The sequence below is a fragment of the Odocoileus virginianus genome, chromosome 28, assembly GCF_023699985.2.
Source record: "Odocoileus virginianus isolate 20LAN1187 ecotype Illinois chromosome 28, Ovbor_1.2, whole genome shotgun sequence".
In the NCBI taxonomy this organism is placed as follows: domain Eukaryota; kingdom Metazoa; phylum Chordata; class Mammalia; order Artiodactyla; family Cervidae; genus Odocoileus; species Odocoileus virginianus.
Window position 1 is genome coordinate 12,015,881 of NC_069701.1, and position 24,081 is coordinate 12,039,961.

At 36.0% G+C, this 24,081-nt stretch overlaps 1 long non-coding RNA gene across 2 annotated transcripts in view; it reads left to right on the forward strand.

The window, feature by feature from the left end:
• LOC110133277 (uncharacterized) overlaps positions 1 to 24,081 on the forward strand; it is a 242,017-nt gene that overhangs the window by 212,357 nt on the left and 5,579 nt on the right. For both annotated transcript variants that reach the window (XR_011484199.1, XR_011484200.1), the window contains exon 2: positions 17,548 to 17,640. This is a non-coding gene — a long non-coding RNA (uncharacterized lncRNA). The remainder of the gene's footprint in view (positions 1 to 17,547; positions 17,641 to 24,081) is intronic.

The window sequence follows — 24,081 nt, forward strand, 5'->3', positions numbered from 1 at the left end:
TAAAAGGAATGGTTGAGAGAAGGCTGAAGAGAAAAGAAAGGAGCAAATTCCATGTTGATAGGTTGGCATATTATACCATAAAAATACCAGTCTGCCCTAATTTATTTATGTGCTTGATGAAGTCTTAGTTAAAATTCTAGCAGGAATCTGTGTCTGTGTGTGTGTAGGGGAATAGAGAATTCTAACATGTAAATGAAAATGCAGAAGGCCGGAAAAAAACTCCTTGTAGACTTGGAAATGAACAAATTTGGATGACTTTTATTATCAGTTATCAAGACTTTAAAAAGTACTATTGATTTAAATTGTATAGGATTGGCACAAAGCAAGAAAAAATAGCAAATAAAAGGGAGTTCAAAAAGAGACATATAGAAACATTAGATATATGACAAAGGTAAACTGGAAAAGAGATGGAGGGGGAGTAGCCTTTTCAATAAATGGTGAAGTGTCCATTTGGACACCCACATGAAATGAAAGGGGTCATATCATGCCGTATGCAAAGATATACCTAAGTGGATTGAAATAATATCTTCAGTAGCTTGGGACAGCCAAATAAATCTCAAATAGGACACACAATGAACCATATAGGAAAGACTGATAAATTGAACTACATTAAAATTAAGAACTTCTTTTTATCAAAATATTCCATTAAGAAAAGAAAAGGAAAATCACCCATTGGCATACGGTCTTTGCAATGTTTAATTTCTATTCAAAATTACAAAGAACTTATGCAAATTAATAAGAAAAGACTGTTGTATTAGTTTTCTTTCATGACCATAACAACTTGCCACAAACATCATATTATGCTGCAGTTCTGCAAGTAGGAAATCTGTTACAGGTCTGAGTGGGCTAAAACCAAAGTGTTAGCAGGACTGCATTCCTTTCCACAGGCCCCAGGTACAAATCTATTTCCTTGCCCATTCAGATGTTGGAATTCAGTTGTAGGGCTAAGATTACCTCATCATTGCTGTCTACTGGAGACTGCCCTCAGCTCCTGGAGGCAGCTCTCAGAATCAGCAACAAAATGTCAACTCATTCTCACACTGTCACCACTCTGACTTTACTTATCTTCCTTTTACTCACACTTTTTAGATTTCATATGAGATCTCAGGGCTTCCCAGGTGTCTCAGTGGTAAAGAATCTGCCTGCCAATGCAGGAGACACAAGTTCAGTCTCTGGGTTGGGAAGATCCCCTGAAGAAGGAAATGGCAACCCACTCTAGTTTTCTTGCCTGGAGAATCCCATGGACAGAGGAGCCTGGTGGGCTACAATCCATGGGGCCACAGAGAGTCAGACGTGACTAGGAAACTGAATGACAATAACAATGAGCTCTTAACCTGGACCCACAAAAATAATTCAGGATACCTTTCCCATCTCAAGGTCCTTAACCTTAAGCACATCTGTGTTTTCCATGTAAGGTAACATATTTACAAGTTCTGACAGCAAGATGAAGTCATTTTGGAGTCCCTTTTTCTGCCTACCACAACAGTCACCCAGTTAGAAAAATGAGACAGTGATTTGAACAGGAGCCTCACAAATGAGGATATCCCAATGGTTACTTACTGTATGAAAAAATGAATCATTCTCTTTAGTGATAAGGAAAATGCAAATTAAAATCATAAATCAATGCTACTCTACACCCATCAGAATGATTAATATTAAAAAGACCGAAAGTATTGTGTTGCTGAGAATACAACCAAAACTGATTCAGTGTTTTTGAGTCTGTATGATTGTAGGACCATTTTGGAACACTACTATCTGTATTTATTTAAGTTGAAGATGTCTATCCAAGAGTTCACCAATTCACATTCTAGGTATTTTTTCAAAAGTTCACAAAATATGTACAAAATATTCATGATAGTATTATTTGTAAAAAACAAAATCTGGAAATAACACATATCTACTAACAGAACTCATAAATAAAATATTGGTGTAGTCTTACAGTGGAGTAATATGCAGTAATGAGAATGAATAACTGCCTCATTTTACAAAAGGGATGGACCTCATAATATTGAGTATAAGATAGCAAAAGTAAAAGAGTATATATATATATATATTATATAATTGCATAATCTCATTTTTATATATTTAAATAACAGCACAGTTTGTCTATGGTGTTAGGTATTAGAATAGTGATTACTTTTGAGAAGGAGGATAGCATACTCTTGAGGTGTTTTCAGTATTTTATCTGTGATGTGTATAAGGTTTACGTGGATGTATGTTCATATTGTGAAAATTCATCAAACTCTACCTTTATGATTTATTTTCCTTTTCTGTATCAATTATATTCTTAAAGGTTTGAAGGGCCTACATACCTGGGAATGGGTGGGAAGAAGCACAGACTAGAGCTATTTCTCTTAAGCTTTAGTAATATTCATACTCATTTAAATTAAAAATACATCTGGTAAATATGTGTGTCCAGAGCAAACAACTTTAGATGCAATGATTCTAATATTTTGCAAAACAAGGAGACAAAAACCGAACTGAGTGGAGAAGCAGACGCCTGAGCACGGGGGTGTGGGGGGAAGGGGGAGATGAGGATCAGAATAATTGATCCACGAGTACATGGGCAGTTTTCTTGTGCCCTGATCTAACTCCGGTACTTGCTTTTTTCAGTTGTGGCAAGTACAAATGAATGGCTCAACTGTATTTATATTGCTAGTGATAAAATAAAATACAGATAAAATAAAATAGAGATATATTGCTGTAGTCCATGAGGTCGCAAAGAGTCAGACATGACTGAACAGCGACAACAAAGAGATAAAATGTACCTTTTAGATTGGGATATAGTGTCCGGAATGCTTTTGTGCCTTTTATGGGAGTTCCAGGCTGGTGAGAATCAGTTATGGGTACAAAATAAAGCCAACTCTGATAATAACTGATCTGTTTGTTTAAACACAGCAGAAGAGTAGGTTTTGAAAAGTATGAGCTAATTCCTGGTTTTACACTTGTGTAATACTATATTAAAAAAACAACAACTAGCACTTAGATGTAGACAATTAGGATCAGTCCTCCCATATACTGCTGTACTTATTCTTAACAATAGTCCTTTAAATGCATATAATTATCTTTATTTACCATTTATAAAGATGCATTTCTCAAGCATTACCTTTTTTTTTTTTTTTTCAGAAGCCTCTTCTACTGAAGTAAAACTGATGACTCTTTTTAATGGTTCCTCTCCTTTCACCTCCACACCATTTTACTCCAGTATGGGAGAGCTTATGACCTTTACTAAAGTTTATATTATCCTGTCTTTAAAGTAGGAACTGTGTTGGGAAGGAATTCTATGTAGCTCATCTCCCGCAGTCTAAGATGTAGGAAGTTCTTAATAAATATTTGCTGAAAAAGTGAAAAAGATATAGACACAAGAGGTGAGAGAGGCCAAATTCATAGAGGGCAAAAATCATCCATATCAAATGAGAACCCATTTCTTTCTAACTCCAGACTTTCCTATTGCTGTGCTGTGCTAAGTTGTGTCAGTCGTGTCTGACTGTGACCCCAGGGACTGTAGCCCACCAGGTTCCTCTGTCCATGGGATTCTCCAGGCTAGGATCCCTGAATGGGTTGCCGTGCCCTCCTCCAGGGGATCTTCCCAATCCAGGGATCGAACCCAGATTCTTTACCATCTGTGATCACACTAAATGGACATCAAACCTCAAAGCATGTGTCAGTTTCTGATACTGACAATGAAAACTGCTTCTGCCCCTGATACATTTCCCTCACATCCACATTTGGATTGCCATGGGGCTTTCAGGTGCCAGCCAAGGTTCCTGCTGCCCAGGAAATAATGCACATGGGTAAATGCCAGTTTCATATAATTTAGAAGAAAGAACTGCTTTTGAGGTGATTTACATAAAAATAAAATTTGTGCCCATCTCTACTGAATAAGCTCTGGTTAGCAAAGCACAAATCAATCTGTTTGCTCCTAAATTTAAATTTCCATAAGTCATTACATAGTTCATAATCATATTGATGTAACTGAATTGAATTTGCAGAGATTATTCTGGGTGAGAAGGGACTTTCAAGCTATTTAAACGGCTGCTATTCAGTAGATAAGGCCTCTCAAGTCTGACCTCTGTTTTACATTAAATTTGTGGCCTAATTTTCATTTCTCTCTGAGTTCTCAATTGCTCAGACGAAGAGGTCCCATAAGCTTTCACACCTGTCAGTTTCATACTGGCAGATGCAGAGAGAGGAGGAAAGGAGGATGTGCATGTTGATGGAAGGGGGTGTGGTAGCAAATGGGTTAATCAAATGAACTTTGAGGTCCTTCATTCCTAGCTTTGAATATGGATTCCCACACATAATAATTATTTGTCTTTGGACAAGTTGCTGAACATTTCTAAACTTCAATTTCCCCCTGTCTATTGTGTAGATAAATTAGAATCTACCTCACATAATTTTAAGAATTAAGTACCTTAACCAGTGTCTGTTAAATGGTAAATATTCTACACTAGCCACTACTGTTCTTATAAATATGGCTATTAGAAATTTGGATTATTAGTTTTAAAAGAAACACACACACAGCTATAGAGCAGGGTAATTCAGGAAAAATCTGGACAAAATACTGAGCATTAAGTTTCAGCTTTTTGCCCTCATAATTATTTATATTTTCTGAGCATCTTACAAACTTTAAACCTTTCTTTTAATGTATTTCATTAGACATCTCAAAGCTATCTTTGATTAAAAATAGATCATACTATTCTTCCAGTTGAATATATTGAAATACACTAGGAAACCAAGAATAAGAAGTTAAATAAATTCTGTGAAGTAGTTGGTAAACTGGGACCAAAGCTAGAGTGTTCTAAATCTCAAGACAAGGTATCCTACTATAAATGAGCTTTGCACTACTAGCCCTTTGAATAAGTGAACAAAAGTGAAAAGATCATATTAGTCTTAAAATTGTGATTCCAGGGACTGACCAAGAGTGAAACTGGGGAGGAATAATTTTGGGAAAGTATCAAGTGTGATACAAAAAAGGCAATAATTGATGTAGTTTTCAGGCCCCTATATAATTTCTTATGGAATAATATATAACTCCTTCCTCATTGATACTGAATTTCAGTGCAAAATTTTTGAAGCATTATGTGCCAGACACTTATTACACTAAATGCTGCAAAGAATTATAAAATAAGTGAACTTATTTTTTAAGTTCTTTAATTCTGAATATTTAGGCAAAATTAGCAAAAGGAAAGTTTTACATAGCTAAGGTAGGAATTTATGGGGGACCTATTTCAGGAATTCAGAGCTCTCCTTGTATTATGAAGCTATGAAGTCATTATGGGTACAAGAGTAATATTTATAATTTTACTTGATTGTTTTATTCTATAAATAAGATGGATATGCCAGATCCTATCCTACGCTGATCAGATCTTAAAGTAAATTAAGAATAACTGTATTTCCTAAATATTGCCAGAAAAAAAATTAGAAATATATGTTTGGCCCTTAGTGCAATGCTGAACCCATTCTAATATTTCAAAATGGAAAGAAAGCTAAAGGTTGGGAAAATGGATTATTTAGGTCCAGAAAATATAACTGTCACCTAGGCAAGCTGCTAGGATTTGGATAAAAGAGACAGAATTGGAACTTTTGAGAGATTTTCCACTCAAATAATGATGAAAACTCCTGCTTGCCTGTGTTACTTGCCACTTCGACTGGATAGTGAGAGCCATGAACAGGAATTTATGTACACATGTGCATGTGACTCTGTGTTTTCCAATTAATATGTCCATTGAAAGTATAATTAATTCCCCTGTAACTCTTATTTGATATCTACCCTGAGATCTCATATTTATAAAAATAATGTTGGCGTCTAACTTGACAATATTAACAGAGATACCAGGAAAATATCTAGCCAAAGATATAATGCCAAAGTAAGTAATGTAGATTGCAGAATGGATGATAATAAATACACCTGAGAAAGAAATGGACAAGGCATCTAAGAACCATTCCCAGCAATCCTGAGGCTCTTTCACACTCTGATAATGCAAGGATGGTTCATTTCAGAGCTGTATTGTAGGTAACCGCTTGTGGTTGAGCTGTGTGTATGTATATATTTTCTGTCAACTGCTAAAAAGTAATGGTTAAGAAAGGAATCTCTGAAGTTTGACTGCCTGAATTTGTTTCTGGCTAGCCGAGTGAACTTGGGCAAATTACTTAACATCTCTGTGCCCCAAATCCTAATCTTTAAAATGAGAATAATGAGAGAAGTACCTGTGAGTTTCTTGAAGACTGAGATAATAAATGTAAAGTACTTAGTATAGTTTCTAGTACATATTAAGAACTCAGTGTTGTTACATTAATGATAATACCACTACATTAGTTATTATTTTATATAATAAGCCATTCTTCAACCACAACAGGCTTGACAACTGTGAATCCTACAAGTTGATTTACTTTGCAAGTACTAACCTCTCCTCACCCCTCTATCCTCAGGTAAAATGATGAAACTATACATGACAAAAGCCTCCATATTTTCAGACTTTTAGTTTCAGCAATTCCATTGCTGAAACATATCCCAAGGAATTAATCTGACACATGTTAAAGCTCTTTGATCCAACATGTTAATTGCAGGATTGGCACATTATGCAACCATTAAAATCAAATATTTAAACTCCAATATGTAAAACAAAACAAAAACACTAAAATGAAGTGCAAAGATGTGTAACAGGAATTATATTTTAAAGGATGACTAGGATGAATATGAAATACTTTTTCACCAGTCAACTATTATTTTTCCAAATTTCTTAAAATCATTTCTTTATATGTGTATGTCATACACATACACACACACACATATGTGTATGTTTCTGTGGGTATCTATCCAAAAAGAAACTGCAAGTATCTAAATGCAAGTAACTTGCATCTAAATGCAACAAACTGCAAGTATCTAAATGAACTTTAAAAGATCTGCACCTAACTCGGGACAAAATGAAGCCTCACAATAGGGGGAGAATATTTAGTTCTAAATCTTAAGTGCTGCAAACACTATGTTTCAGGCTCTGATTATATCTTGATTAGCTCAGTTTTTCTGTGTGCATTTCATATTACACTAGGCCTAGAGAATTTTCTGTCATCAGATAAGTCTGGGAAATACTGCAAATTCTATTTCCTTATTGGAGATTCACAGCACATATTAGCATAATAAAGGTTTTGCATTTTTCTGCAGTTAAACATACACAGGCATTTTAACCTTGCTGAAACCTAGGTTTCCCAAATGTATCAATATTTGACTATGGAAACTTGGAAAATATGTATATATTAGGAATGAACATTCTGCACTTTTAACTTCCTGAATTTTACCAAGAATACAGACATTTATCAGAAAACTGGTATACACACGTAACAGCTACTTTGCATGTCTCGGCACAACTTCTCTTGGTCTTTAAAAAGGTGGAGAGGAGAGAGAAAGGGCAGGCCTGCAGTGGGAGACCTACGCCCTATGACACCAGCCAAGAAGGGCAGCACTTCCTCAGGTCTGAAAGTGCATATGTTCTGGGGCCGCACTTTTTAATTCTCAAAATCAGTGTTACCATTCTTGAAGAACGTAACCAATTAATTAATGAACTTTAGTGTATGGGAATGTGTACAAACCTCAGACTGTCCTAGTTCATAAATAATCCAGGTAATAGCAAGATCACCTCCTCCTCCAGGGGAAGAAAGCAATGTCAGGGACAAGTGACTTAAACAACATCTCTACCATTAGCTTTTCATCATTCTGGAGAGCCTGTGGCTTCACACAGGAAAAGTCCCCATTCTGTGGTGACTTAGGAACATGCTGTCCTAATCTATTAAAATAGACTGATGCGGTTCTTTTCTGCTCCTATTCCAAACCATCCCCCGCAGTACTAATGTTTTGAAGATGAAGAAACTGAGATACAGAAATTACTTTCCCAATATTATTGAACTGGAAGACAGGGAACTAGAACTCTCTCATCTTTCACTAAATGTTAATTAAGCCCCTGCTACATACAGAGCATTACCTATACAAGATGAATTCAATAAGACCACTTACATTATGGTTCTCACTATGTAGTGGGGTTCAAAAAAGTAAACAATCAGCTATAACACAATAGGTTAAGCGTACAAAAGAAGCAGTTCATTTTTTTTTTTCAAATTTGTTCGACACATATTCATTAAATGCCCACTATGCACTTAGCCCAGCTGGGTGTTGTCTCAGTAAAAATTAGTAAGATACAGTCTATCCTTGCAGTGCTTATGGTTTAATGGGGAAGGGTGATATAAACTGATCATTTCAATATATTATGGTAATAATGAAAACAGCATTTTTGAATTCTTACTGCTTGTTAAGTACTACATATATTATTTGATCCTTATAACAAAATATTAAGGTCAATATTATTTTTCTCTCTAGAGTGTAGACAGGGTTAGTAGAGTAGAGAGAGATTAAATTGTCCAAAGTTACACAGCTGGAAGGCAGTAGGCTGGAATTTGGATGCAAAAGTTCTGACTCTGAAACTTACACTATTAACTCTATGCCAAATTGCTCTAAGACTTCTTAGACTACTACTCAGAATCAAAAAGAAGGAATCTAACAACAAGATGGATGGACTTGGAGGGTATTATGCTTAGTGAAATAAATCAGACAGAGAAAGACAAATACTGTATAATATCATGTATATCCAGAAAAATTAAACAAACTAGTAAGTATAACGAAGAAGAAAAGACTCATAGATACAGAGAACAAACTAGTGATTACCAGTGGGGAGAGAGGAGCCAGTGAGGGCTAGGGGATTAAGAGGTGCAATGACTTTGTGTAAATAAGTTAGTAATACAAGGGTATATTGGACAGCACAGGGAATATAGCCAATGTTTTATAATAATCATAAATGGAGTACCACCTTTTAAAGAAAAGACTTTTTATAAAACTTAAACTCTGATTGACATAGGCCTAACTCCCATAAAAACATTATACAACACTCAGAACTCAGTATCATCATTTAGGTGGAGTGATAAAAATCTTAGCTGCATAGGTCAGCTCCTTCTTGCATCTAGTATTTGGATATTCAGCCTAGCCTTTTTCTCAGGTCCTTAATTTATTTCAACAAAGCATCACCATAGAGGCTGCATTAAAATTACCCAGGATGATTGGATAGCCTTTGACTTGTTATTTCAGAGCCCTGCCATGATATAATGGTGTATAAAATACATGGGCAGCATATGGAGTTCTCACCCTAACACATGATTAAATTTGAAATATGACCCCAAATAGCCTTTCTTTTCCTGAACCTTTCTAGATACAGGGTAATGTTAAAGGACAGTAAGCAGACCAAAAGTGGATAAAAATGATGCACACTAAAAAAGCAGACACTGAGGACAGCCAGCTGGTTCTGACTTTGATGGACACATTGATGTCCAGGACCAGGGATCATGAAAGTCAAAGGCTACCAATTAGTAGCTTAACTGAGAAATATGAGAAAAATACAGGTTAATAAAAGTTAAATATGTCAGGAAATTGAGGCTGAGCCATGCTGCTATAGAGATTTACCTAGATGTTCCTGTTACAGTGATTTTGTCCTTCATCAAATGACTTACGTTTGTAACCATTTTATTACTTGATAGCACTATCACACTTTTAAATAAATCTTTTCAGCAGTAATTAGCTTGAAAAGGCAAAATAATTTGTGTTAGGAATTTAAAATTTCTTTCAAAAACCTGATAATGAAATATAATTTTGACAAAATATTTTGAGGTCCTAAATTGCTACCATAGGGTTGTAGAAATAATACCAATGGCCACATGAAAGCCAGAAGACCTAGCTAGCACTGTTAAAGAAGTGTTAGCATTTACTTTACAACTGTTTTTTAGTTTAGAAATTTTTTTTGAAATTTGTTTTTTGTTCAAAAACACGTTTAATACAGACAGTGGCAGAAGGTGCCCTTACACATCACACTGTGAGGTATAACTCTCAGTGACCTCAATTGTTTTTCTAAATTAATTTTGTTCATTTTTGTTTTCAGTATTCTTGTGGATGTATATAAGGTGTAGTAAGAGCTAGTAATCCATTGGTTCTATTTGCAGAAGAAACATGAACAGAAGAACATAGTTAAACATGATGTCATCTTATATCAGTTGTGTCCAAGGTTTCAAATAGAAAATTAATGAATCTGTTACCAATCATAATTTTTTATCCAGTTATGGAATTAACACAATGTTTTAGAAATTAATTCTATTAAAAGGGAAATTCCTGCTATTATTTTGAATTTTTCTATAAATTCAGTTAAGAAGTTAAACATGAAGATAAAAATTTTTCTGCAGTGTTCTTTTGTATAAAGTTCCTTTGAGCATCACTAAACTACTAAGTTCGTAAACCTGGGGACTAGATTCCAATGGTCACTAAATTATTAAATTTAAAACCTTAAGGAAAAGTATGTACTCACAGCTGGTGTTGGTATACAATTTGTCAGCTTTTGTTAGAAAGAGATATTATGTACATCACAATGTTGAAGTATTTAAACTTTTGTAAATATGGCAGCTTGATCAGATAAAAAAAGCTGATAAAAGTATAAACTGGGAGTGTCAAAACTTAAAATGTTTACATATAAATCAACCATGATAATTTTATAGTAAGTTGGAATTATAAAACTTAAGTTGGAATTAAGTCGGAAATATAAAAACTTGAGGGGAAGTTTGTTTTTTAAATTGAATATTCTAATTGTATATGTTTATACTTTTGGCTAGAAAGTAAGAAAGATAAAAAAAAAAAGCCTAAAATTTAAAGGTTTAAATTTGACAAAACATTAAAAACAATTATAAAGAATACTTATATGGTGATGTTTTTCTTGTAACTATGACAGTACAGTCTTTAAGTGAAGGTAAAAATAACTGAATATATTTGAGCAAATATATTTATACATTTCAATTAGCAAAATTTTAAAACTAGAACATCTACTTAGCAGAACTTTCTTTCAGTTGACTGGGTAACTCGGCACCAACAGAAAGAATATTTTTCAATGAAAATTGTTATCTTATAAATAGATAAATGTTAAATAAGCATAATGTTATATTAATATTTTAATAAAAATATTAACATGAGTAAGTTGAAATACTATATAATGCAATGATAGATTGTAGGAAAGTTTATGACAAAGTTTCAATTAATAAGATTGTCTTATTAAAAAGCATTCTCTTAGTCGCACTGAAACAGATACATTACCATATCTAAAATAAATAGCTAGTGGGAGGCTGCTGTATAACACAAGGCACTCAACTTGAGCTGTGACAACCTTAAGGGCGAGATGACATGGGGGAAGGGAGGGAGTTTCGAGAGAGAGGGGACACATGTGTACCGAGGGCTGATTCGCACTGTTGTATGGCAGAAATCAACTCACATTGTAAAGCTGTTATCCTCCAATTAAAAAGAAAAAAAAATCCCTTTTATTCCAGAAAAATATCTATTGCAGAGTATTAAAAATAGATGTGATTAAGAAAATGATTAAAATATATGAATATATGCCAAGGTAATTATCCCTTTGCCATTTCTATTATTTAGGTAAGAAACTTAAGGGATGTGAAATATGTATTCGCTTTAATTTATGTGAATCTATCATATTTTAGAAACATTTCATTATGAAAATGGCTTACAAGTCAAATACGAAATTGTATCACACTTCCTACAAAATAGTTTGCTTTGGCAGAGAGATTACAGGGTTATACTAGGTGTTGAAAAGAGAAGGTGCTTAGAAACTGAGGCAAAGATTTCAATATATTCTTGGGTATTTTATGATAGTTTCATGTACATTTGAAGTGAAAATTTCACACTTTCTGAAAATGTGGGGATATTTTGCTGAGGCTAAAACATGTTTTTCTTTCACTTATATTTTATAGAAATCTACCTTATTTCTCACTAAACATATGTTCTCACAATTCAGCGAGTCTAGGCTAGACCCATTTTGTAATAAACCTAGAATTATTATTTAATATGGAATCTGTCCTCTAATCTTTTTTTTTAATGAAATATAGCTAATTTACAGTGTTGTATTAGTTTCAAGCATACAGCAAAGTGATTATATATATATTTATATTCTTTTTCAGACCCTTTTTCATTAGAGGTTATTATAAGATACTGAATATAGTTCCCTGAGCTATATAGTAGGACCTTGGTTGTTATCTGTCCTCCAATCTTACAGGACTTGATAGAAATCAAAGGAGCATAGAGAGAGTAGCATTCTACTTCAAACAATAACACACCCCACACTGTAATATGCCACTGCACAGGAAAGAGATTTGGATATATTGTTTTTGGCAACTGGCTTCTGTCCTCAGCTGAGTCCTGTTTTCAAAGTTTGGAGTCATTCCTAACTCGGGGTCAGCAGATGGAAGGTCTTTGAGTCCCTGATAAGGAAAGATCATGAAGTTGGAAGGCAAAGGGTACATCCAAGAATCCCCAGTACTCTCCTAACACAGTCTCCCTGGTGAACCTAACAGGTGCTAAGTCCTTGGGAGATGTGTGGAAGTCTCTGGAATGCCTGATCATTTAGGTGACAGATCAAGATGCAGCACATTCGAGGGAGAATCATCTGGGGATGGTATCTGTCACTTTTGAGACTGACGCATGGTGGGAGCAAATTACTGCAATAGTACATTTTGTGACGTGCTTTACAATATACAAAGCAGGATCTGTTTATAATCCTATGAATTTGGAAAGTAACTTTAAAACTATAGGGCCACAAAGAGGTGGACACGACTGAAGTGACTTAGCATGCACACACTTCTACCTACACCTAGATCCACACCTATTGTGTATTAACTACTATTTTTCAATAAGTTGTCTAATACTGGATTTACCAGATAAATATGTGTTTTTTCAGAAAAGTCTAGTATATTCATTAGGTTGACTTTGAACCTAGATGTTTCATATGGTCAATGCTCTTTCCTCTATACTGAGGTAGGCATTAGATATAAAAGTCAGAATCTTTACATGTTTTCAACAAAATATAGCTATTTTATCTCAAAAATCATCCTGTCAATCAACATGTTTTGTTTTTCTCCATGATATCAAATAACCAGCTTGACTTTTTCCCTCACTGATTTTAATAAATTGGATTTAAATAAATTTGAATATTTTGGAGTGGTTTTCAATCACAACTTTATTTTGTCAATAGATGCTCTTATTTTAAAAATTTTCAGTAAAGAAAAGTGTATGATTTGGGCTCAAACACAAAGGTAACTGCTTTGTGGATAAAAGGGAATTATCTGATTTAAATAGATGTGTGGATATAATTAAAACATTATATTAGTGCATTTACATAGCTACAGAGTTTTTGCATCAATATTTTTAACCTCAAGTTTGTAAGTAATTATGTGTAATTGGTTTAGCTTCTATTAAAATAATTAATTACCATGATGCAATTTTGAATGTGTGTGTGTGTTTGGCATTAATTTTTAGCAGTTAGCTTCCTCATAGATTCTATCAGCATTATAACTCGAATTTTCCTTCCACAAAATTCCTAATAACACAGGTTTAGGAGCTGTAGCTCTGTTGTTTGAATTACTCTGTTAGATGGTGAACACCACAATTTACAGCTGAAACAGCTGACCACACTGAAATATATCTTTTAAACATCTAATATCAAAATATAATTGACCTATTGAATTATTATGCTGTACACCTGAAAAAAAATATCAATTTTATCTCAAAAAATGGGGGGGCAGGAGGGTATGTTTTAGGGCAATAGAAATATTCTATACCATGATTGTCTTGGTGATTCTGCCATTGTATACATCTGTCAAAACTCATTGAATTATACACTTAAAATTGGAGAAACATATGCATTGTATCTCTATGAAATCTTAAAACGATGAAATATTTTAGGCATTCAAAAATAATGAACAAAAATTAATGAAAATCCTTAGAAAGTAAAATTTCCCCCTTCAAAACTGATATAATAATGATAATTCCAACTGACTATTATATATTGACAGAATAGAATAAATAACTCTTGGTTTTGTGCCCTAACTGTACTCGTATAGTCTTTTGTCTTTTCCAATTTTACATGCCAATTTCCTATTAGGAGTCTACAATAACCTTTAGAGTGGTTTGGCTCAGGTTTATCTCCATGTGTTTAACCATAGCACAGGTCATGGCCACACTTTTTTACACATAACACTAAAGACTGCATTTCCTTCTTGATGGCAAATAATTGGTGTTTCCATTTTTTTTTCATTTTACCTAATTTCCTTCCTATTCTTTTTTTCCTCTATTTCCTTCATATTTTATTTGACCATCAACCTTTTTTTGCTAAATGGAAGTGAGAAATAGATTTAAGGGACTAGATCTGATAGACAGAGAGCCTGATGAAATAAGGACGGAGGTTCATGACATTGTACAGGAGACAGGGATCAAGATCATCCCCATGGAAAAGAAATGCAAAAGGCAAAATGGTTGTCTGAGGAGGCCTTACAAAAAGCTGTGAAACAAAGAGAAGCAAAAAGCAAAGGAAAAAAGGAAAGATATTCCCATTTGAATGCAGAGTTCCAAAGAATAGCCAGGAGAGATAAGCAAGCCTTCCTCAGAGATCAATGCAAAGAAATAGAGGAAAACAACAGAATGGGAAAGACTAGAGATCTCTTCAAGAAAATTAAAGATACCAAGGGAACATATCATGCAAAGATGTGCACAATAAAGGACAGAAATGGTATGGACCTAACAGAAGCAGAAGATATTAAGAAAAAGGTGGCAAGAATACACAGAAGAACTGTACAAAAAAGATCTTTAATCACAATGGTGTGATCGTTCACCTAGAGCCAGACATCCTGGAATGTGAAGTCAAGTGGGCCTTAGAAAGCATCACTACGAACAAAGCTAGTGGATGTGTGGAATTCCAGCTGAGCTATTTCAAATCCTGAAAGATGATGCTGTGAAAGTGCTGCACTCAATATGCCAGCAAATTTGGAAAACTCAGCAGTGGCCACAGGACTGGAAAAGGTCAGTTTTCATTCCAATCCCTAAGAAAGGCAATCCCAAAGAATGCTCAAAATTCTCCAAGCCAGGCTTCAGCTATACGTGAACCAAGAACTTCCAGATATTCAAGCTGGTTTTAGAAAAGGCAGAGGAACCAAAGATCAAATTGCCAGTATCCACTGGATCATCAAAAAAGCAAGAGAATTCCAGGAAAACATCTATTTCTGCTTTATTGACTATGCCAAAGCCTTCGACTGTGTGAATCACAATAAACTGTGGAAAATTCTGAAAGAGATGGGAATACCAGACCACCTGACCTGCCTCTTGAGAAACCTGTATGCAGGTCAGGAAGCAACAGTTAGAACTGGACATGGAACAACAGACTGGTTCTAAATAGGAAAAGAAGTATGTCAAGGCTGTATATTTTCACCCTGCTTATTTAACTTATATGCAGAGTACATCATGAGAAACGCTGGGCTGGAAGAAGCACAAGCTGGAATCAAGATTGCTGGGAGAAATATCAATAACCTCAGATATGCAGATGACACCACTGAGAGGGTAACAGGCAGGAAGGCCAGGGGTCTCCAAATGGAGGAAATAGGCTGCAAGTGCCAGACATTTTTACCTCTCTTAAGCAGCAGGAGGAAACAAACCAGGGATATTTTTTTTTCCTTCTCTATACAAATTTAAAAGAAGGTTTCTCTTAAAATGCTGTGTTGCCATGACACCTGGTTTCACCTGAAGCTAACTACTCTCAAACCTTGAGTTAACCAATACATTTCTTTTTCTTATGGAAATGTTGTCTTAAGCTATGTTAATGTGCTATGCATTTACCCCAGACTCTAAATTCTGCCAAATGGCCTAACCTACTTACTCAGATATTGTTCCCCTAATCTATGTAAACGAAACTATTTTTTGGTAATCTGCCCTTCTACAAGATTCAAGTCAATCATTTTATGGCCAGGGATGAATTATCTGGTGCCATTCTAAATTCTAAGCCATTCCTTTCTTTTCATTAACAGACTGTGAGTGACTATATAACTTACAGCTAAAGACTAGCAGGGGGGGCGGTATTATTTCTGCCCCCTTCTGATGCCTCTGTCAGAAGCTTTCTCTATGTCCTTTATACTTTAATAAAACTTTATTACACAAAAGCTCTGAGCGATCCAGCCCCATCTCTGGCCCCGGATTGAATTCGTCTCCTTCGGAGGCCAAGAATCCCGGCGTCTTATCGTTCAGCAACAACCTTCCACCACCGTTATGGCAGAAAGTGAAGAGGACCTAAAAAGCCTCTTGATGAAAGTGAAAGAGGAGAGTGAAAAAGTTGGCTTAAAGCTTAACATTCAGAAAATTAAGATCATGGCATCTGGTCCCATCACCTCATGGGAAATAGATGGGGAGACAGTGAAAACAGTGGCAGACTTTATTTTTTTGGGCTCCAAAATCACTGCAGATGGTGAGTGCAGCCATGAAATTAAAAGATGCTTACTCCTTGGAAGGAAAGTTATGACCAACCTGAATAGCATATTAAAAAGCAGAGAGATTACCTTTGCCAACAAAGGTCTGTCTGACCAAGGCTATGGTTTTTCCAGTAGTCATGTATGGATGTGAGAGTTGGACTGTGAAGAAAGCTGAGTGCTGAAAAATTGATGCTTTTGAAGTGTGGTGTTGGAGAACATTCTTGAGAGTCCCTTGGACTGCAAGGAGATCCAACCTGTCCATCCTAAGGGAGATCAGTCCTGGGTGTTCATTGGAAGGACTGATGCTGAAGCTGAAACTCCAGTACTTTGGCCACCTCATGCAGAGAGTTGACTCGTTGAAAAAGACCCTGATGCTGGGAGGGGTTGGGGGCAGGAGGAGAAGGGGACAACAGAGGATGAGATGGCTGGATGGCATCACCCACTTGATGGGCATGAGTTTGAGTGAACTCCAGGAGTTTGTGATGGACAGGGAGGCCTGGCGTGCTGCGATTCACGGGGTCACAAAGAGTCAGACACGACTGAGCGACTGAACTGAACTGTATGGAGGACTTTCAGAAAAATATCCTATATTTGGGAATTTGCAGCTTGAGCTGAATGAAGGTATAAAACCAATCTGTCAGTTCTTTTCAACCCATGCATGTGCACACACACACACTATGCCATACCACACCATATCATACCAAGTTTAATAAAAAAGAAAAAAAGTTGATTACCTCAGTTTCCATTTTTTAGATTAAATTTGCCCTATAACAGTTCAAGGTAAGACAGATGTCAAGATTCCCAACTCAAAAACTCTTATTAGTCATACATAAATATGGCTATTTATATATTTGTATAATATCAAATATTAGGGATAATTATTTTATCCCTATATATATGTAGTTCTCCATTAGCTATCACCACTTTCCTACTTAGCCACACTTTTCAGTGTTCCTTGAAATGTTCTCTCTGCTATCGGTTGAACACTCTCATGATTTCTTTTATAACTTTTGTGTTTCTTGTTACATTTTTAGTCCTCTTCCTATGCAATTTTGTTTGGTTTAATATAGCAAAACAGTAAAGGAAAACAGCTCTCCTGACCTTCAGACTTAAGTGTCTTAGATCCACTTTTTACTTGTTTTTGTAAAATTCACTGTAATTCTCTAGGTGTCTTGTCACTGTCCTTACACTCGGAATGACAACGCCATCTACCTCACCCTGAAAATGTGAAGATTAGATCAGGCAATGGACTTGGCATCGGTGAGTGAACTGACTTCAGACATGCCTTCCTTCCACTGTTCAGTCTTGCCTCTTTCATAGATTTAGCTGTTAGCTGTTCTCGTATGCTCAATCATGTTTGACTCTTTGTGACCCCATGGACTGTAGCCCGCCAGGTTCCTCTGTCCATGGGATTTCCCAGGCAAGCATACTGGAGTGGGTTGCCATGCCCCTCCTCCAGGAGATCTTCCTAACCCAGGGATTGAACCCATGTCTCTTGGATCTCCTGCATTGGCAGGTAAACCCTTTACCATTGTACCACCTCCATCTGGAAAGCCTCTTTCATAGATTAGTACCCTTTTTAATGTGGGACATCTACATTAATTCTATTGTGGTAAAACTACCTTTGACTCAGCAAATATTCATTGGGGCTTTATTCTGTGCCAGCTGCTACTTTAGATGTTGAGGCTATAGCAGTGAACAAAGAAAAAAGTCTGTTTTGATTCTGTTGAAAAGCAAAATGCAACTGAGTAAAATGTAAAGATCACATTGGCTTCATTCAGTGATTCATGAATTAGGCAGCATACAGTCTAGCAGATAGAAGGGAACTCAGAAGAGAGGTACAAGGCAAGGCATTTTCCAGGCAGAAGGGGAGAGGAAAAAGGAAGAGTTCTAGGTGAAAGCAGAGGGATTACTGCAGGGTCACTTTCCTTACAGAGAATGGGACGGGTGTATCAGGCAGATTACCAAACCACGGCTAATCAAGAGATTTCTGATGGACTGGTAAGATTCCACTTCTGGGACTGCTGAAACTGTAATTGAGTTGTGGGTTGGTGACATGGGTTTTAGCATAAATAACTCCATTTGGAAACTCTTATCTTTAGCACTTGGAGCATCAAAGTAGAAGTGAAGAAGCAACAGTGAATATGTAGCAAAATAAAAAGATAATTCCATGTAGTGATAAGTGCTATGTGAACACTGTAGCCGGGTGATGTGATAGAGACAGCCTAGAATGAAGCAGAGCTAGAATACTACCCTGAGGTACTGACAGTCCTGTAGTGTAACCTAAAGTTAATCTTTGGAAAATTTTTCATTGCTGTTTGTTAATTAAATCTTTTATTCCCTTTAACTTATTAAAGTTGAATGTTGGCATAGTGTTAGAATTTTTAAAATTGTTGTTTATTGACATTTCTATGTAGGATTAGGAAAGTGCACTTAAAACATTCTCTAAGATTGAGCGTCTCATTCTCATTAAAACTCTTCTATTAAAACTCTCAGATTTCCTATTTATACTTTTGGAAAAACTGTAACTGGCAAAATGCCTAGCATGAAACAAATATATGACAAAGATTCATTTCCTTCATTGTACGTCCTTAAATTTCATGGGTCTCTAAAATTTTTTATTCATTTTCACAGGTCCCTGACATTCTGTGATATATAATGACAACCCCTATCTAATACATGAATCCATCCTATAAATCCTTTTAATTCCAAAATCATGCTCACTCATAGCCATTCAATCTGTTTTAATATATGTACTGATAAAAGAAACCACATTTCTTATAACTTCTATCAGTGGTCCATTGAGTCTTGTTTGAAACTGGAAATAGGCAAAGCATCATATAGATTAGAATTCTTATTAATTGAAGTAGGATATATATTAATATATTATTACTAGAATGTATACTGTATTATGAACATAAAGTATTATATTATTAAAATTCTAATTGAAATGATGTTACAGGTTTGTATTATTGCTTTCCAATTCTTTATGTGATATTTTCCACTAGTTAAAGAGACAAGCATTTCTGATGGGATTAATGGTCAAACATAGGTGAGAAGCTAAGGAGAAAAAAAACTCATTTCTTTGTGAAAACCTATTGTTTTAGTAACTGCTGTATTTGAAAACCCTGACAGCCAGTTCCGTTATTCAAGAACATTTATTCCCATATGTTCTGCTGTCCCACAGCATAAAAATTACCTATTGGAAGACTTATTGCTTCAGGCAATAATGAGACCATAAATCTGTTAGCCTCCGTTAAGGTCCCTGGAAATACACGAGAACTTTTGGGACTGTTGTTTCCCTGAAAAGTGTAAAATCATCATTTTTGTTGATATTCATTTAAATCAGGCAAGCTTCTCCACTTGGGGCAGAATTGTTTTGATAGCAACTAAATCATGAGGTCTCCCATCCACAGCGATTGGGACACTTTGATTGAATAAAGCAATTATGTTCCAGAAATAAGAGTGCTTGACAAAGAGCATCCAGAATGCCTATTAGATGGAGTTTGCATTTGGAGATCACTGCACCCTAGGCAAGCAATGATACTCTGGCCATTGGATTTCTAATTGGGGAACCTCTAGAAGAGATTATGTGGAAGAGAGACAGCGGTGGTGTACATGTCTCCTTGCTGCTTCTTAATTTCTCTAATAAGTGCAGCATTTTTTCCTTTATTAAATGGGAAAACTTACAACTCCACAAGCAGGAATAGAAATATAGGGAATTATATTGATTTATAATGTTGCACCATGTTGAAAACAGCATTTGACTTGGAATTAGAATACCTGGGCTCAGATTAGCTTTCTAACCTAAATGAGCTATGGGATACCCTGGCTTGTCTAAGCCTGCTTACTCATCTATGAAAAAAATGAAAGCAATAATCACCTTTTACCAGTGGGAGAATTGCTAGATCACTGCTCATTGTTTTTTTTGTATCCAGACTCTGAAACCAGTACAGGAAACCTAAGAATACATCTTCCTTTGGATAGTGCCTAGCCTATGTTTATTACAATTTTGAATCTGCTTTCAATTTTCTGTCCTTTTGAGTGTTTCTTTGCCAATAGTTGTTTATAAAATATTGCAAAGAATGCTCAGAGCCCCTCTTTAGTCTTATTTCAGGTAGGCTCATTTAATTTTAAAGATATTCTGTTACCAGTCATGACAGAGGTACAAGTGGTGATAAAGAAGGAAACAGTAAACACGAGTTTATAAAGGCAGAAGAGATCTGACATTTCCTGAGTATCTACCATACTTGTGCCTCTTTTAACTCTTCCCTGCTGGCTCAGAGAGTAAAGTGTCTGTCTGCAATGCAGGAGACCCAGGTTTGATCCCTGGGTTGGAAGATCCCCTGGAGAAGGAAATGGCCCCCCACGCCAATACTATTGTTGGGAAAAATCCCATGGACAGAGGAGCCTGGCAGGCTACAGTCCATGGGGTCGCAAAGAGTCAGACACGACTGAGTGCCTTCACTTTCATGCTCTTTACTAGTGGCTCAGCTGGTAAAGAATCTGCCTGCAATGCAGGAGACCTGGGTTCAATCCCTGGATTGGAAAGATACCCTGGAGAAGGGAATGGTAACTCACTCCAGCATTCTTGCCTGGAGAATCCCTCGGACAGAGGAACCTGGCAGGCTGTAGTCCATGAGGTCACAAAAAGTTTGACACAATTGAACGACTATCACTAAGAGGATTAGGTGACTCCTCTAAAGTAAGACATATACATTTGATAGGTGAATTTGAATTCAAGTTTTTCTGAAGCCAAAGTTCAGGCCTATTATATTATACCAGGCTGTTCAATGGGAATGGCAATTTCATGGCCCTTTGTAATTACGTTTACTTTTTATGGCTCCCTTTATTAATTCAGATGACTTTGTATTCTTTTATTCCTCAGGGTAGCAGTCAACTAGACTGCTAATCTCTTCTCTAGATTGGAATGAACCATTCCTTCTTTATTCCTACTCCCAAGCCTGTGGTTCATCAAAATGGTGCAAAGTAAAATACTGGAAATAGGGCAGACCTCATTAGACCTTTGGTTCTGGCATTTACTAACTGTAAAGTTTGGGATCACTTGCTGAATCAATTGTTGTGCAGTTTTCTTATCCATAAACCTCTGATAATATTTAGCTTTCCAGAGTTTTCACCAATATTAAATGAAATAGTGTGCATAAATTATTTATAAGTGTTGGGAGCATGCCCAAATGGGAACATATCCAGGTATGAGAACTTGCCCTTGTTTAATTTTAACATAAAAAATTATGCAATTTAATTCCTCTCTTCCATAGTTATCACTTGGTTCTGAGAGAAATTTGGATGGCTCATTGACAAGATCATCTTAACTATATCTTGGTCATTTACATGTTTGAGATGTGTTATTTCAGTCTTGTGCTAGAGATTTACGCTTGAATTTACAAAATTTAAAAATGTCTTCCTTAGATACACATAAATTCCCTAAGAAAACAATGTGAAAGTGAAAGTTTAGTAAGCTTTTATTCTTCCTCAAGACTGTATGGTTAAAGTCTCCACAATTAGGTTGAAAGTTAATTCCACAAATAATGAGTCCCCTTGAAATGGACAAGATTGGGACAACATCTATATTGGCTTCATCTGCTATTCCAAATACTTTATATATCAGTTAGGATTCATACAGGTTATACCAAACAAGTTATTTTAGCAGAGAAATTTTAACATATGCAATTGGATAGACTAGTATGGTAAACTAACAGGGCAAAAATGGAACACATACTAGGGAAAACTGAGGTTTCTCTAAGCCCCAATTTTTTGATCTTTGAAAAGAAAGTATCAATAGCTACTCTGTTCTTGTTGGAGGGCTGCTTATTGGCTTCTTATGTGTTAAGTATCTGAAACCTTTATTTATGTTCCTGGGAGTCCACACATGAATACCTCTTACTTTGTACAGGTCATAAAACTCAGCCTACATTCATTACCTCTTTGAATCAGCTTCCAGTTTTCTGTTTTCTAAATGCCTTTTCATGAGATAACATAGAGGTAATAAATGAATGAGGCAACTACCACCTCTAAGACTTGTGAAACAATGGGGAAAGGTTTAGGATTATTGGGACTTTAAAGCTTATGACGTATTTCTGAGGCTGAAGTGCTTCCTAGTTGTTGGTCTTTAATGATTTGAAAATTGCCTGCTTACCCTCATAGAACTGTTTTGTGAAAACTGTTACTTTTTAGAAAGTTAAAAAAGAGCAAGAGTTGGAGTAGGCATGAAAAATTTTACAAAGGAGAAGAACTTGAAGTGGGAAAATTTATAATGATAGAATTAAGAGCAAAACCATGGGACTGGGAGTGAGCATGATGTGGGGGAGATGGAAAGAGATGGATATGATTAAAATAAGATTGAGTCAACTGAGTGCAAACAAATTTGGGGAGGGATGAAAACCCCAATACCTTTAACATCTTGGGGTCCATGAACTACAAGAGATGTCCAAGAGGGAATATGGTTGGTCTAGATAACTTACATGTCTTAGTTTTACTGGCTTGATGGAAGTTAACTAATCAGTCTGGGTCATGTGGACACAGGATCATAGGAGATTGTCTTAATAGGCTATGAACGTGTTAGTCGCTCACCCATGTCTGACTCTTCGTGATCCCATGGACTGTAGGCTCCTCTGTCCGTTGGAATCTCTAGGCAAGAATACTGGAGTGGGTTGCATTTCCTTCTCCAGGGGATCTTCCCAACCCAGGGGTAAAATCCAGGTCTGCCACACTGTGGGTAGATTATTCACCATCTGAGGCAGCAGGGAAGCCTGTTAATAGGCTATACAGAAGACTGGCCATTCACCGGATGAACCCGTGGTGCAGCACAAGGGATTCTGGGTTAGGGGATTTCAAATTTTGCTTTATCTTTTATCTATGTCGCCAAGGGTGGAAGTAGAAAGTTTAATATTTTACTAGTCTCCTTTTGTCTGAGAAATAAATGATTATCACTTTGATTGGATAAAGATCCAAACAAAAATTCACTGAAATGACCACATAGGGGAAATCTGTATGTTTAAGAGGCAGCTTCTAATTATTTAATAGTCAGACTTAATTATTTAGAGTTTCCATGGTGGCTCAGTTGGTAAAAAATCCACCTGCAATACAGGAGACCCGAGTTCTTTTGATCCCTGGGTCAGGAAGACCCTCTGGAGAAGGAAATGGCAACCCACTCCGGTATTCTTGCCTGGGAAATTCCATGGACAGAGGAGCCTGGTGGGATACAATCCTAAATTATATTTCCACGTCCCAGCTACCTCACCAACCAGAGAGGATAAGTGGCCTAAAAGTAGCTCCAGGTGTTATAAAGATCACTCAGGCTTGGTTCATCTGTCAGTGCACTCAGGGTAGAATCTTAGAAGCTTAAGGGGCTCAGTGGCTAAAGAAGGACACTTTTCTATGCATCCTTTAATGAATCCTTTTTAAAGATAGTATATCTAGTGAGCAATGTTATTCTTCATATAATTCATAAGTTTAAACATCAACTGTATAAATCAAAATCCCTTAAACATTTAGATATTAAATATAAAATTTGATTTCAAAATGATTCAATAAAGTCATAAATCTAGCATATCAAATTATTTTAAATGCTCAAAATACCTTATTTACACAAAACATTACAGTTATAAAAATTATTAGCATATCTACTTCAAAACATTAATCCTGTGGGTCTATTATCTATATACTCATATGATTTTATAT